Source organism: Castor canadensis, chromosome 5 (assembly GCF_047511655.1).
Source record: "Castor canadensis chromosome 5, mCasCan1.hap1v2, whole genome shotgun sequence".
Classification (NCBI taxonomy): Eukaryota; Metazoa; Chordata; class Mammalia; order Rodentia; family Castoridae; genus Castor; species Castor canadensis.
In genome coordinates, this window is record NC_133390.1 from 124,672,451 (window position 1) to 124,687,289 (window position 14,839).

General features: G+C 37.5%; 1 protein-coding gene across 20 annotated transcripts in view; it reads left to right on the plus strand.

The window, feature by feature from the left end:
- Rbms3 (RNA binding motif single stranded interacting protein 3) overlaps positions 1–14,839 on the plus strand; it is a 1,393,896-nt gene that overhangs the window by 1,258,094 nt on the left and 120,963 nt on the right. The window lies entirely within an intron of this gene.

Consider the following 14,839-nt stretch of genomic DNA (forward strand, 5'->3'; position numbering starts at 1 on the left):
CTGCCTCTAGTCTAGCAGAGCACTCCTACCTTCTTTTCAACCCCCACTCCCCATCACCATTAGTTAAAAAGTGTTTTGACTTTATCATTGCTCTGAATCTCAGGGTGCCCATGGGATTTCATTGGTTAGCTATTGTTTTACATGTGAGGCCATAGTCTTAGTTCTTTCTGCAGGCAAAACACTATTCAAATTGACCTTTATGTGCTCTCCTGAATTACTGGTCTGGAACCAGGAATGCTTCAAACCAGTCCAAAAATATGTCAGAATATGAAAAGGAATCCCTCATTGCTTCCTTCTGTATTCCCCAAGAGTACATTTCCAGGGACCACCAAAAAGTCACCAAATTGGACTCTTACCCAAGTAATAAAAACAAGTGATCAAAAAGCAAATAGTTATAAGAATTTCCCAGATGACTAGATCAAAATCTTATTGATGGCAATTTAGTGCCTTGGTAAAGATAATTGTAAAATATGCATTTATTCAACCCACTACCACCATCATCATGGCACACAGACACACACCCTAACTTGTGGTATGCATATTTTTACAACCTTTCTTCATCTATATTGTAACAATGATTGGATCAAATTAAAGGATTTGTAAATTTCCACTAGAATGATGAGAGTCACTCAAATTTTGTAATTCATTTATGTTTACATTGGTTGTGACTGTTCTTTGGGTTTCCTTAAGAATTTTCAAATATATGTAAATGCTAAGTATCCAATGAAACACTATGAGGGGCTGGGTGTTGTGCTGAAAGACTGTAGTAATGTAATTCTACCTACTCAGGAGGCAGAGATCAGTAGAATTGTAGTTTCATGCCATCCAGGCAAAAAGTCAGTGAGACTCCATCGCAACAAAAATCTGAGGGTGGTCGTGCATCTCTGTAATCCCAATTATGAGGAAGGCATAGGTAGTAGGATCACACCCTGAGGCTAGCCCTCGGCAAGAAGGAGAAAAAAAAAAAAGGCAAAAAGCTGTCTGAAAAATAACTGAAGCATAAAAGTGCTGAGGGTGTGGCTCAAGTGGTAGAGGGTCTGCGTAACAAGCACAAGGCTTTGAATTTAAACCTTTATGTCCCCCCACCCCTAAAAAGAATGATACTGCCCTCACCAAATTTTTATGCTGGGCTTTTGTAGTAAAATAGTGAAAATGTCATAAAAAACTACTTTTTCTCTGATTTGACTTTTATATAACATTTCCAAGCCCTGTATTTATGGAGCCAGTACACTCATTAATAACGATGATATGGGGAATTATTTGAATTATATGCATACCAGAAGCAATGTTTTAACAATGCACACAAACACAAGACATAGCAATTGAACAAGAAGTAACCCAAAAAAGTACTCAGGTGTTTAGTGAAGAAAAAAGCCATGATTTTATTATAAACCAAAAACCAATAAAACAACATTTTTGTCTTTATCTTATTTACCGTTCTTTGCTAGAGTCAACTTAAAAGCAGTGAACAATAGCACTCTTTCTCTATTGATGCGCTGAAGATATTTTTCCTTATTACTGAAACATTTAGAAAGATTATCTTCACAGTTTGGATACAAAAATGAACGAATGAAAGTGAAGTAATGTTGTGAACCATCAATACTCAGACCCTAAGAATGGTTCACACATTATATCAAAAGAAAATCTGTTTAGGGATTTTTCTGGGGCTTCAGTCTAGAAATATTAAAGTTTAGACAAAGTTTTAGGTGAAACATGATGATAAGGTATTTCTTAAATATATTTTATATAAATGCATTTTTATTTGCCCAAGATGCAGACCTTTGAGTACAGGAGTACTTCATGCATTACACAATGGCAGGGGTACCATTTACGAGCAATCCTATGTCATGCCTGGATGTATCATTCTGAAAACTTTTAAGGGACATGATAAATCAATAGTGTGCTTTAACTTTCTTAAATTAGTAGTCTTATTAATGCACTCACAAAATCTACCATTAATGACTTGAATGTTAAAGTCATCAGTTTTATCACAGTCAAGCAGAGCTAAGTGATTTGTTATGATCTCCGACCCAGGTAATCTGTTGTTTTCAGTAATGGTTAAAAGTTCTCTGTGCTGTGAAGTTTTAAAACTTGTTTATTAATATTAATAAAATCTGTTTTCAGTAAGTGAATGAAGGTCTACAAAGATCATGTGGGGAAAGGGAGCTCCATGCTATTCTGAGTCCACAGACACGTACAGGTGAAGTTGATAAACTTGATCCCAAGCACTCAGCCTCCTCTAGAGTGTACCTTCCACCATTAAGAGTGATTTTTTCTCTAAGTCTGTTTATGATTGAGACAAGATGTCCTTTTACATTGCTAAGGAGGCAGATAACATAAGAATAACATAATAATTACATTCTATATTCTGATTTTAGGTGAATAAATATGATCTTTGAGGGATATCTTCTCTTTTTTTGGTTTCTGTTTGTTCGTATTTTTGAACAAACTGAATACACACAGACTTGACATCATAATTATCCATTTCCACCCTGTCTTTATTGTCATTTTTTTTTCATATGTTGTTCCCATTGGCCTTTGTTCCCTCCCTGACTACTACTTTATATGGCCAACTGCAGGTGTAAGGAGGCATCAGGAATGCCCTTCTCTCAACTGCTTTAGGTACATTCACACTGAGGACCCTTCTTGTCTTTCCTATTTGCTCTTACTTACTTTATCAGTATAAAATGACTTTGGGCAGAAATAGTCTTTGTAGGAGAAGAATTTTGTTTGAAAGAGATCTTTTAAAAGATAATGTTGAAGAAGAAGGAGGCAAAACAAAAAGCATCTATTTTGTGAATGAGCTCCTATTGTGTGTCCACTCCATGGGAGATAGGGGATTAGACCCTAGGGACAGGCTGGGGACACACAGACAGATTGCCAACTCCCTGCAAGCCTACCTAGTATGGCAAAGTTCTCTGTCTGCAAAATAGGAGATTAAAATAGGAGATATAAAAGATTATCTAGGAGAATCCAATATAATTTAGTGCTATAAATGTCAAATAACTAACTCTAATTGGCTTTAGACCTATACCACAGTGAAAGAAAACCAAGATCAAAATAAATAAAAATAAAACCAGCAGCCACAAGTACGTAGTTCACGTTTGTCTTGTTCCCAGGTATTAACTGTGTCTTGGTTTGTTTCTCAGGTTGGGTAACTGAGGCATTGATTTGTGTTCACTTACAAACCAGAATGCTCCCCAAGGTTGAAAAGCTGTACCTTTTCCCTCTGCCAGGGGAGGTCTCTATGGCCCTAGATGCTGAGGGCCAGAGGAAGGGTAAAGTTTAGGGAAGAAATGTGAGCTTTGGATATGAAGATTTAGCAAAGCCTACGTCCTTCTTTGATGTACATATGTTTTGAGAATGACAGTTCTTTCTGAATCAGGAGCATCATCCTTTGTGATGTTCTTTATATTCTGTCCTTTTCATCAGAATTTTCCAGGCACTTCTAGGCTAAAATGATACACTCTGGCATTTAAAGTCAGAAAGTTCCCAACTTTCAAGCTGAGTGACAACACTAGGCAAGTTTTAGAAATCCATGGGTTCTCTTTCCTCTCCAGCAGTTTGACTGCTGTTTGGAGAGATTGAATGAGGGCCAGGCGCTGTACAGGTAGAATCGCGGTGTTGTGACAATAGTGATGTCATCAACACACCTGCGGCCTTTCAACTTGAAAGCCAGCCTTGCTCCTGTTACTAGAATGCTATAACTCCGCGGTTTCCAGTCTTACGTGATGTCAACTTACTTTTCCTTTTTTTTTTTTGGTGGTGGTACTGGGGTTTGAACTCAAGGCCTCAGGCTTGCTAGGTAGGTGCTCTACTGCTTGAGCCACTCTGTCAGCCCCATGTCTAACTTATTTTTTTAAAGGAATTATTTTTAAAGCTACATTTAGTTGAAGGAAAATACGCTGTCAATATAATCTTTTGGTGCATGGTGACGATGGCGAGTCTGGGCCGGCGCCCACGAAGTTAGACCTCCCTGGGCCGCGATGGACAGCAGGGACATAAGCCCTTAGCCGGCTCTAGTGACCATGGAGGTGTTTCATTAGGGGAGACGGAGGACTTCCAGTATGATGAGGACTCAGACATATTTCTACCCCTGCCCGTGTGGCGATAATTTCTCCATCACCAAGGGAGATTTGGAGAACAGGGAGGATATGGCAACGTGTCCTGGCTGCTCTCTCATTCTAAAAGTGATCTATGACAAAGATCAATTTATGTGTGGAGAAATAGTGCCAGCCGTTTAACCAACAAAGGATTAGTTAAATGCTGAAGAAGCTTCAAGAATCCAAATCCTAAACAGTTGGGGATGAGCCATGATGGAAATACCACGTGCGGAGTTGCTGGTTTCCTCTCGGGGACAGCTGCTTTGTTGCTGTTCCCTTACAGTGTGACTTTTTTCCTCAACTGCTGAATTGTCACACCTGCGTTTCCTGCTTAGAACTTTGAATTGGAAAGTTTCTTAATTATTCATCTGAATTTAAAGGAAGATAATTTTAAATCAGTGATTTTTCCCACTTAGTTTCTTCATATTTTTATCTTAAACCTAATTCAGTAACATTTACCTCAGTATTAGGTTTCCTTAATTTAAAGAGAAATTATATTTTTTGACTTAGTCTTTAAAATGATTAAAATTGTCCATTTCTTTGAAAAAAAATATAAACTTTCAGCTGAATTTTTACTTATAAAGCATATTAAAAAAACAAGTAGAAATTAATATATTTTATCTTTGATCCATGTTACATTAAGGTTTTTATAAGATCTCATTCCATATTATAAAGCAGTATTTAGCACTGAAATGTTAGGTTTTTAAGTATCTATCCAAGTTTCTCTTGAAGTTCACGAAATCATAAAAGCCAAGAGCTGGCAGGAGGATGAGGGCTTGGATGGAAAAGTTGGGAGAAAATAAAAAAACAAGAAAAACAAAAGAAAACATGAACTATTGCTAGAAGTCAAAGAAAAAGATTGAGCTGCTATTGAGAAATGACAAATTGCACAATTAGGGTTTTTAAAGAGGAAGATGATGAATTGTTAACTTATTCTGGCAAATAATGGCCAAAAAATGGATACCAAAAGTGTTATGTAACCTTGGCAGCTATAGGAAGCTGCCTCATACTCAAGAAATTATTTTAACAGAAGAAGCAATCTAATGCCATGATTGATGGCTTGTTGGATTCAATAAAGAATTGGGAAACGGGAATTTTCTTGCATTTACTATGTCTCCATAGTGTTCAATGTAAATAATCTTTAGGCTTTCCCATCCTAATACATACTATGATGGGTGATATTGCCAAATTCTTCTGTGTAACTTTTAGAGCCTTTACAAATAGTGATATTAATGCCATTTCTGAAATTTCCTTTTGTTTTTTAAAGACTCATAAAATTATCCCTTTAAAAAATATATGGTTGATCCTCATTATTCCTAGGTTCATGCTTGTGAATTTACCTACTCATTGAAATCTTTGTAAACCCCAGAACCAGTATTCATGTATTCATGTTGTTTTTTTGTGTGTGTGATCTCTGCCTCCTGAGTAACTAGAATTATAGGAGTGAGCCACCAGTGCCAGCTCATGGTGCTTTTGCAGTCATTCTCAGACATTTTCAGAGTGGTGAAAAATTGAGTCACCAAACAGACAACCCAGACTGAAGAAAGTGGTGCTCTCCCTTCTTGTTTCAACTCACACTGTCAACTATTGTCTTGTTCGTGGTTAATTTAGGGCATTTTCCACATGTGTTGTTGTGCTTTTTGTCTTGATTTCACTATTTAAAATAGCCTCCAGAGAGAGTGTTAAGGTATGTTAGTGTTCCTAAGTGTAAGAAACCTGTACTGTGCTTTACAGAGAAAACAGGAGGAAAAAGTGGAGATAAGCGTCACTCAGGCACAATAGTGCTGTTGGCTGTGAATTCAATGTTAACAAATGAGTATATGTGTTACATAAAGTATTTTTAGACAAAACACACATAAAAGAATATTGTATTTTAATAAGCTGATGAAAAATCTTGTGATCAGAGGCTTATAAGAACCCATTCTCTACTGTCACCCCTGAGAGAACTGATTCAGTGTTTGGCTACCTCTGTTTTCACTGTAACTTGTGGAACATAACTATTGAGAGTAACAAAAACCAGCCTGATCATGTTTCATAATTTTTGTTATTAAGCAGGGTCCAGTCTATTACTTAAGCTTATTCTTCCTCTATTACTTTAAAAAGATAATTTGCATAAGTATCCAAAATCACTCTATCAATGCACACTGAGACCAGAGCTGGGTGCTGGTGGCTCACACCTATAATCCTAGATACTCAAGAGGCAGAGAACAGGAGGATCCGGGTTCACAGCCAGCCCTGGGCAAATACTCTGGGAGACTCTATTTAAAAAAAAATCCTTCATAAGAAAGGGCTGGTAGAGTGGCTCTAGCTTTAGGCCCTGAGTTCAAACCCCAGTTCTGCAAAAAAATAAAATTAAATTAACTACTGAGACGAGACAATTTATGTTTCAGAGATAAGGATTTGAAGTACTGTCCTTGTGAGTCACTAGAAATAAAAAATATTGTGGGGACAAACTGAATCACAATACCTATGAAATAGCGCAGTAAAGAATACTTGGAAAACTTAGTAACATCATCTGGACTCAGGCTATCTGAGACCATGGAGTTAGGGACATTGTCTACATAGTTTACCACTATTTCATTTGTGTATTTCACAGCACCTGGTAATCAGTTGCCCAATTCTTTCCTTTTAATTTTCTAACAAGACTTTGGAAAAAGTCAGATATATGTACCATGATTGCCAGATTCCACAAATATTCTTTTTAACTTTGAATGGAAGGAGAGCCTCTACCTACATGATCTTGGTTCATGGCTGTTGGCCGTCATGATGCATGCTGCAGCATTGAGTTATAAATTGAGTTAGTTGGGTAGCCCCCCCCAGATGTGGTTTCATTTTTTTCATATGCTTTACCTGCCATTTAGAGAGCAGGCTCAAGATGAATAGCCCACCTGATATTAAAAGGAATCCTCCCTTTGGCTCAATAACTTGAATTCTCAGCAGCTCAGCATGAAAACTTCCTTACTTGGTCAAACCTGTGGTTACTAAGGATAAAATGTTAGACTTGTAAGTCCCTGTCACAGTGTAATTTGGGGTGGAATTTAATTGGTGATGAGTCCATTCTCTTCCTAGCCTATGTTGTCAAGGAAAAGGATTGGATAACAACATACTTATGTCAAGGAAGGGGTAGGCGTGAAGAGTGTATGAGGGATAGAAAGAAAGACTATAGCAATCAGTTACAAGAGGGATAGTTGATATCCATATCTGTGTCTCCAATCTTCTCCTTACTGAATCTCCATGGACCCAGACAGCTCATTGTAGCTTCAACCAATGGGATGTTTCTGGAGTTATTGCTGTTGTTCTGGCAGTCCCACTGCTATGAGCCTTACAATCATTCCCATCAAAGGTTAACCCTGCTTCCAAACTCCAGGCTACATCAGATGAAAAGTGAGACATGGAAAAATATGGGTTGATTAGTCAGACACCTTTCCTCTATCCAACACCACGGGCTCACGCTGCTAACAACCTTGGCATTTTGTATTTTTCATCCCATGAAACGATGTCACAGTGGGATTTAACAGTATATTTGCTACATCCTTGATTATAAGACACCATTGATTAAAGATGAAATGTTATATTACTTTAAATACCAGCTAAAAATTGAAAAGAAACTTGACAAACTATAAAATGCCATCAATTATCATGTGAATCTCAATTTCACAGACATTAAAATATGAAAAAAAAATAAACCTGGATCTTGGAATCTGTGAAATCCAGTCATTTAGACTGAAATATAAACAGATGGCTCTACATAAAATATGACAATGTTCTCTTACCTGGTTTATGATTGTAAACCAAGGATTAATCTAACTTTAGTTTTAATGGCAAACTCACACTCGAATGTTTTTTTCCCAAGACTTGGAGACCATTAGGCAGCCGTCATCCTAGTGCTACTACATCTTTTCCTTTGCTTCTCTTTTAACCACACCTTTTCTGTGCAGTCACAGGCCTTCTGGGCCTTCTAGTCTTATTGCTGGCATTGTTCTATCTTGCCCTTCTCTTATTGCTATATAAGGGAGAAATTCTGTCTGACGGGAGTGCTTTAGCAAAAGTTGAAAAGGAGAAATATGGTGATGACATAATGCCTAAACAACAGCTGTATGACTTCCCTTAGTGTGATTTTCTCAAATACAAAGAAGTTACTTTTCTCGTTCTCTTGCTATTTTTGCTACTTTTAAAGCAATAAATTTCCAGCAACTCCTTTACTTGACGCCGGAAAACCCTCTTGAAGATGTCAGGTTGACATTGAACAGTCCTTCTTCATCTGATGGGCTTCAGTGTTTTCAGCTGACTCTAATTCCTCCTAGGTCCCTGATCATGACTTGGTTCAGGTTTGCTAGCTTTCCCACTGCACTAGAAATGTCTGTTAGTAATCCCAAGAATCATTTTGTTGCTCACTCTCTCTATGACCAGTCAAGGGCTAAAACATATTCTTTAGAAGTTCAGCTGAGGTTGGGGGCAGGGGGGAGAAATGGCCCAAACAATGTATGCACATGTGAATAAATGAATAAAAAATTTTAAAAATGGTAAAAAAAAGAAGTTCAGCTGAGTCCCGCGGAAGCTTTTCAAAAGGGAATGCTGCTAAAAAATAATCATAAAAATACATCCAAATTTGATTTTAAATACAAAATTAAATGCAAGTTCAAAATTTCCGTTAAGTCATTGATTTATTTATTAATTTATCATACAGTTATTGAACTCGATGGTGTTCTAAGCAATGAGATAAGAAGAGGAGGTACCAAAGTGGAGGTGGCTGAAAATCTAATTGGGAGACAACTGTGATGAGGCATGGTCATAGTAGAGCCTGTGTGGAGAACAGTGGCAGAACAAGGAATGAGTTGATGCTGTATGGAGAGACAAGTGTCTTGAAGAGACTGACAGCTAGTCTGAGGCTGAAGAATAGAATTTCAAATATTATTTTTCCCTTGCCTTCTCTTTAAAAGTTGGACTCACTGCCCTATGATTCAGGGAGAATCTCTTCTGTGCGTGACAGAAGACCACTACCTACCCTGGTTGCCCGAGCTTCCTGGGAGAAAGATAGTGTCCCTCAACTGTGCATCTGTCCTACCACTTCTCTCTTACAGAGGCTAGGAGTTTATTCACTCATATCCTTCCAGCAAGTTATCCACCAGTCTGATCCCAGCTTTGCTCTGGACATGATTTTTGTTTGTTTCTTTTGTTTTTCCTAGTATAGTCCTCTACCTAACAGGAAGGAGGTTAACAGCTTTTTCTTTGGCCAAAATCTTGACTTAGTTTTTATCATCCAGTAGTTTTGCTATTTATTGCTAATTTTTGTTGATTTTTCTGAATATCTTGGATATCCACACTTTTGGTATCTCATATGATCAGTGGGGCCATTTGGGGTTCTAAACTCTTACTGACTTCTACCACCAGAACTACTGTACCATGAACCCTAAATTTGCCGTCTTTATTGTTGACCTCTTGTCCATTCTGACTTTGACTCTTCTGGTTGTAGTGGCCCCATCCTACCCATTCCACAAAGCCAAATGCCTCTGGACATTTTCTGACTTACTTCTGAATCTAGTCTCTGGTCTATACTACTTTCTCAAATAATATCCCTCTCGTTTTCCCCTAAATATGGACTTCTAAAACAAATTATCAATGATATAATACTTATTTAAAGGGTTCCCTTATTGTAAAAGTAATTCTTATTATACACAACTTTAAAGAGTCTTAAAAATATGGAAGGAAAAATGTCATTTATAACATATAACTCCAACTTTAACATTATCCTGAGATTAATTTATTTCTAATCAATTTTAAAAATTTTTTAAATTTTATTCTTTGAAACATTCTATCTATAATCTTGTATCACTAAGTGTCATGCATTCTAAATAGAAGTACTGATATATAAATATTAGCAATGGTGCCAATGCATCTATGCTTATAGCATAATTTTCAATTTCCTTTTATTCACATCATCCTCAAAGTAATTTTATTTATTGAATAGTTAATTTTGACCGGCTAACATTGTAAGTACTATTAAAACTGGTTGCCAGTTTATATTCTTTGAAGATTATATCTAGGAAATCATATTATCTTTATCTTCTTTGACTTTCTCAACTTGTACTAATTTGGAACACAATATTTACTAACATGCATATTTACTATACATTTACTAAGGTATTGTTTTAAATCTGATCATGAGAGCCTAAGAATCTTTGTAATTTTTCTTTTGAATGTACCATGTGTTGAGATAGACCTTAGAAAAAGGAGGAGTGTTAGGTTAAAACATCAGGGTTACAGTTTTCCAGGAATTTCCATCTATATCTGTCTGTATAAACTTTTCAGCCTCAAACTTTTGATTCACATTCACATTCAGTGTGAAAATAGTTTCAAAGGTTATGAACCAGCTTTGTCAACTTGTCTTCTCATTGGCTTTGTTATAGTTAATGGCTCTGTCATTAGATGAGATCAAGGGTTTCAACCTAAGGGATCTTTCTGAAGTCATAATGCCAACTCACTAATGTGGATACTTTGAGCAGTGTTTCTATAATTGTTACCTTTTTTTTGGTATGGGATTTGAACTCAGGGCTTTGCATTTGCTAGGCAGGAGCACTACCACCCATGTAAGCTGCACCTTTATACTCTGATTATTTTAGAGATAGGGTCTCACTTTTTGCCCATGCCTATCTGGACCAAGATCCTCCTATTATGCTTCTGTGTAGCTGGATGACAGGTGCAGGCCACTGCATCCAGCTATTTTTCTGTTCAGCAGGTGTCTCCCAATCTCCTTCCCTTTTCTCCCACTGGCTTGGAACTGAAATCCTCAGATCTCAGCCTCTCCAGTATACACCACCACACCCAGCTATTGGTTGAAAAGGGATCTCATAAACTTTTTCCTGAGCTCACCTCAAACCACAATGTTCCTGATCTCTTCTCCTCTGGAGTAGCTAGGATTATAGAAGTGAGTCACTGGCACCCTCCAATTATTATCTCTTGAAATAACCTCAATCATTTGTAGTTATGATTACAAATATCTGGCTCCTAAGTCAAACTGATCTGCCTCAATGAGTCTTTCACATTTATTAAAAATGAAGACATTGTAGTGTCAGGTGTGGTGATAGACACCCATAATCCCAGCACTTGGGAGGCTGAGGCAGGAGGATCAAGAGTGTAAGGCCAGCCTGGGCTACATAGTATAGCCCTGTCTCAACAACAACAGCAAAAATAATACTGTACTTTAATAAAAATTTTAATTTTTTTCTAAAGTACTTAGCTCTTGTAGTTTTTAATTGTGTTTAAGAGCTCTAGAAATACCATATTATGACTAAGATATTAAGCCAAAACTTAGCTGTTGTTGAAAAATGACAAAAATATCCCAGTTTGTTTTAAATAAATTTTTCATGCCTCCAATATACAAATACTGTGGATTGGAAAAATGGAAAGTATTTGTGAGTGTAATAAGCCACTTTGAAAGTGGTAGAATTAAACATCACTTTGCTACGTATGTGGTGTGACATTTCCATTTTGTTCCAAGATATTTTATTTTTGTGTGACTCTGGAGTTTGTAAACATGCCATAATATTTGGTGATTACATAATGATGATTTCATGGCTTTTGCTTAGTAGAAAGGTGGCTAGACAGAGCAGCAAAATCAATTTCTTTTTCATCTTTGTGGGATGAGATAAAAGGAAATTGAATGCAAAATCTGCATTAAGATCATATTAGAATGATAACTCAGCAATCTGTCATACGTGAAGTGAAACCCAGGTGCAACCAAGTGTAGTTATTGTGCTCTGTTACAGCCAGTAGTTAAATTAAAAAAAAAAAGCCCTATGTTTAACCTTTGCCTTGTACTGTTACACCCAGTGTTCCACATGCATGTGGCCTGATCCTGTCTCTAACTGTCTCCACTTGCCAAAGGTACTCAGAGGCAGGACTGTCCCTAGGCAAAATCCTGAAGTAGCTGAAACTTGTATTCATCCCCTACCTTTTGCAATGACAATCTCACTTTAGTCTCTCAACCTCCCTGTCCCCAGATACCTCCAGTTGCTAATTGCTCTGGATTTACCCTGTGTCTTTCAGGGTCTTATGCTGTCTTAATTTTTGTCCAATCCCTCTGTAATCAGACCATTTCTCTGCTCAAAAATATTCAGTGGTTCCCCAAGAGGAGCAGAGCAATTGAATCTTCCCTCCTTACCTTCCAGTCTCGTTTCCCACTCCCCTCATGTGTTCTACTATCAGTGGATCACCCACCTTGACATTTTCATTTGTACAATTTTTCATTCTATTCCTTTTGCCTGAACTGGTTGTCACTCCTCATCTCCATTTGTAGAAATCTTACTCATCTTCCAAAGCTTGCCTCAAAGTTACCTCACATGCTGAGCCTCTCTCTCCTCTAAGCCTCAACCTTACCATCCATAGGGCACTTAACCCTTGTTGCTTCGTATGGTGTTTATGTATGTGTCTTTTCTCCAGGCACTGTGCTGGTGCTTTACAAATGCAATCTCATTTAAATTTCACAGCAATCCAATGAAGTAGATATTACACCACTTTAACAGTTGAGGAAACTGAGGCACAAATAGGTTAAATAGTTTGCCCAAGGTCACACTACTAGAAAGACAGAGGTAGGAGTTGACCCCATCCTAACTCTAAAACAAACGTTCTTTCCATCTGCTTAGTCATTTTTCCTAATTTGAGAGGTAAGATAAGACTTAAGGTAGAGGAAGAAGACTTTGGTTTTCTAACTAAAATACATATTTATCAAAGAGATAGGGTTTATTACTAACTACTATATTTTTAACTAGTACTGATCAGCTATGAGGAATTTTAGTAAAATGTGAGGAAAAAAATTCTTACCTGAAGTTGTGAGAACAAATAAACATGACATAGGAAGAGACTGTTCAAGAAAGCTTCTAATTTCAGAAGGACTAGCTGGTGCTGGTCAGTCTTTGAGCACTGTTGGAAACAAGCACAGGGAAAATAAAATAAAATGTGGAATTGGCTAAGCAAGCCTTTCTGTGAGCCCCCAGGATTTAGGGGAGGCTGATAATATGATTACCATCCAAAATGGCTCATGAACTAACAATATCTCTGTTGGATATGAAGCCCATTTTTTCATTGTTTCTTGTGTAATGTCTTGGATGACTAGTGGGAGAGAAGCTTAGTGTTCCTAGGTGGAGAATCTCATCCCCAAATGGCAGCTCCATTCCCATGGGCGCTCCAGGATGTAGGATTTTGGAGCTTCATCCATGCTCTGGATAATTCCATTTTGGGGAGTGTTTAGCCTAGGGGCCAGGCTGCCACCAGTCACAGGGCACAGTTGCATCCCTGGAGAGAGCTGAGACTTTAAATCTCTGTTAAAGATCAATACTTTTATGCCTCTTCCCAAGCACAAAGCAAAAAAATCTTTCCTTCTGTTTTATTCTCTTCTCATTTCCCTGTCCCCAGCTTGTCATATTATCACTTGCCTGTTTCTTTAACATGTCTGAGTTCCTTAAGTTTAAAGAACTCATGCGGTTATCATTAGGCATGTGTTCCCAGGGTCCCTCAGTTGACTTCTGACAGTCATCCATTGCAATTTCGTTTGCCAACTCCATGTCAATATATGCATTCTCTCTCGGTGCCAGTTCCATTCATCTATGGCTGTATACGTCTGTTTTTCATACCAATCTTAATAATAACACAAATATTATTGCTTAAGGAAATTAATCTAAGAAATCTAAGCTTGAATGCAGCAGGTCATACCATACTTCAGGCTTGTATTAACAACGTAAGAATTTTCATTTCAATTCCAGGAGCACGACAAGAAAATCCCCTTCAACCATACTAGAAAAAGAAAAATACTGAAACATGAAAACTCTTTTGCTTCTTTAAATTCTTTTGTGTTTTTCCTTATATTCTGCAAAAGCCCTCAAAGCTCATTTACTTTTATTTTCTAACTTTTTATTTTTAAGTAGTTGCAGATTTACTGTAAAAAATTAGAGGGAGGTCTTATATATACTTACTCAGTTTCTTACAAATGGTTATATCTTCTGTAATTATAGTACATTTATCAAAGCCAGGAAATTTATGTTGAAATAATTCACTTTAAAGTTTCAAATCAGTAAATAGTTACCCCAGTGATAACCTGAGCAGTTTTAAATTCCATTATACATTTTGTTCCTACTCACAAGCACTAACCCTGCTGACAGGGTCTTGGTCAATGTCATAGTGTTAACAGTGCTGGTGCAGTCTGTGGTCAGAAGACTTCCAAATTCTTTGTCCCACGTGGAAGATTCCATGGCTGGAAACCTGGTTATAAATGCAGTTTATTAAAAGTTAGGGGAGAGAAATACAAAGGGGAGCATGGTGGGGCCCAGGTGGAGTCTGGAAGCCAAGAGAGCATGCTTCTGCTCTTCAAGTGCTTTTAAAACCTGAGATAACTTATAGGAAGGGGAGAACAAGGTGATTCCCATCCAATAATCAATGAATGAAGAGGGGCATGGGTGGTTCCTGGCCAGGTAAGAGTGGTTCCTGAGGCAAAGCATGGTTAATCTAAGATGTAACATTTTTCTCTGAGTCCCAAACTTTCCCTAATTTTAGCCTACCTCAGTAACAGAGAAGCTCACATGTATGGGTGAAAATCTGCCTCTGCCTCCAGATGTGTGACTTTGAGCAAGCTACTTGACCTTTCTCAGCTTCAGTGTCTTCATCTATAAAATGGAGGAAATATTTCTCCTGCGTACTTCACAGGGTTGTTTAAGGCTAAATGTGATGATGTGCTTTAAGGGATG